Source organism: Taudactylus pleione, unplaced genomic scaffold (genome assembly GCF_031769625.1).
Source record: "Taudactylus pleione unplaced genomic scaffold, aTauple2 ptg000390l, whole genome shotgun sequence".
NCBI classification, from domain to species: Eukaryota; Metazoa; Chordata; class Amphibia; order Anura; family Myobatrachidae; genus Taudactylus; species Taudactylus pleione.
Window position 1 is genome coordinate 1 of NW_028284791.1, and position 2,351 is coordinate 2,351.

Consider the following 2,351-nt stretch of genomic DNA (forward strand, 5'->3'; position numbering starts at 1 on the left):
GGGGGAGAGGGGGCAGTCGGGAGGGGCTGTGGGTGGGGGTATTTGGCAGACAAGAAGGAGAGGGGACATGAAATAGATCATGTAGGGGGGGGGGGCAGTAATCCTATAACAGACCTATGGCCCCAATCCCTACATACACCAGGCCCTATAGCCATCATGTGACAATAGAGGGGAGGGAGGGACTGTGGGTGGGAGTATTTGGCAGACAAGAAGGAGAGGGGCCATGAACTACATCATGTAGGGGGGGCAGTAATCCTATAACAGACCTAGGGCCCCAAGCACTACATACACAGGCCCTATAGCCATCATGTAACAATAGATAGGAGGGGCTGTGGGTGGGGGGTACTGGACACTTGAAATACATCATGTAGGGGGGGGGGGGGGCAGTAATCCTATAACAGACCTAGGGCCCCAATCCCTACACACACCAGGCCCTGGAGCCATCATGTGACAATAGATAGGAGGGGGGGGGGGGGGGAGAGGGGGCAGTCGGGAGGGGCTGTGGGTGGGGGTATTTGGCAGACAAGAAGGAGAGGGGACATGAAATAGATCATGTAGGGGGGGGGGGGGCAGTAATCCTATAACAGACCTAGGGCCCCAATCCCTACATACACCAGGCCCTGGAGCCATCATGTGACAATAGATAGGAGGGGGGGGGGGGAGAGGGGGCAGTCGGGAGGGGCTGTGGGTGGGGGTATTTGGCAGACAAGAAGGAGAGGGGACATGAAATAGATCATGTAGGGGGGGGGGGCAGTAATCCTATAACAGACCTATGGCCCCAATCCCTACATACACCAGGCCCTATAGCCATCATGTGACAATAGAGGGGAGGGAGGGACTGTGGGTGGGAGTATTTGGCAGACAAGAAGGAGAGGGGCCATGAACTACATCATGTAGGGGGGGCAGTAATCCTATAACAGACCTAGGGCCCCAAGCACTACATACACAGGCCCTATAGCCATCATGTAACAATAGATAGGAGGGGCTGTGGGTGGGGGTACTGGACACTTGAAATACATCATGTAGGGGGGGGGGGGGCAGTAATCCTATAACAGACCTAGGGCCCCAATCCCTACACACACCAGGCCCTGGAGCCATCATGTGACAATAGATAGGAGGGGGGGGGGGGAGGGGGCAGTCGGGAGGGGCTGTGGGTGGGGGTATTTGGCAGACAAGAAGGAGAGGGGACATGAAATAGATCATGTAGGGGGGGGGGGGGCAGTAATCCTATAACAGACCTAGGGCCCCAATCCCTACATACACCAGGCCCTGGAGCCATCATGTGACAATAGATAGGAGGGGGGGGGGGGAGAGGGGGCAGTCGGGAGGGGCTGTGGGTGGGGGTATTTGGCAGACAAGAAGGAGAGGGGACATGAAATAGATCATGTAGGGGGGGGGGGGCAGTAATCCTATAACAGACCTATGGCCCCAATCCCTACATACACCAGGCCCTATAGCCATCATGTGACAATAGAGGGGAGGGAGGGACTGTGGGTGGGAGTATTTGGCAGACAAGAAGGAGAGGGGCCATGAACTACATCATGTAGGGGGGGCAGTAATCCTATAACAGACCTAGGGCCCCAAGCACTACATACACAGGCCCTATAGCCATCATGTAACAATAGATAGGAGGGGCTGTGGGTGGGGGTACTGGACACTTGAAATACATCATGTAGGGGGGGGGGGGGGCAGTAATCCTATAACAGACCTAGGGCCCCAATCCCTACACACACCAGGCCCTGGAGCCATCATGTGACAATAGATAGGAGGGGGGGGGGGGGGGAGAGGGGGCAGTCGGGAGGGGCTGTGGGTGGGGGTATTTGGCAGACAAGAAGGAGAGGGGACATGAAATAGATCATGTAAGGGGGGGGGGGGCAGTAATCCTATAACAGACCTAGGGCCCCAATCCCTACATACACCAGGCCCTGGAGCCATCATGTGACAATAGACGGGGGGTGGGCGATGGGCTGTGGCCCTGCATGCACGGTATATACAGTATATACTGCAGACGGTGACTGTGTACATCCTAAAAGCAGCTCTCACCTTAATTCTGCAGCAGGATGTGCACCCGGCCGACGGACGAACGACAGGATTATATGGTTCTCTCTCTCCTTTATGCCGAGCTTGCGCCGCAGTGGTTGATGGGACTTGTAGTCCTTCCCAGTGCACACTGGGGCGTCGTGAGGCTAGAGAACTACAATTCCCAGAATCCCTTTCGGACGGCAGCGACACCATCCGGTACACAAACATTCGTCTCTCACCAACGCCCCAGTGCCTCAGGTCCCCAGAGCGGACATGCGGGGCGGCGGCCATGTTGCCGAAGATCGACACAACTAATTGCCGCCAACAGA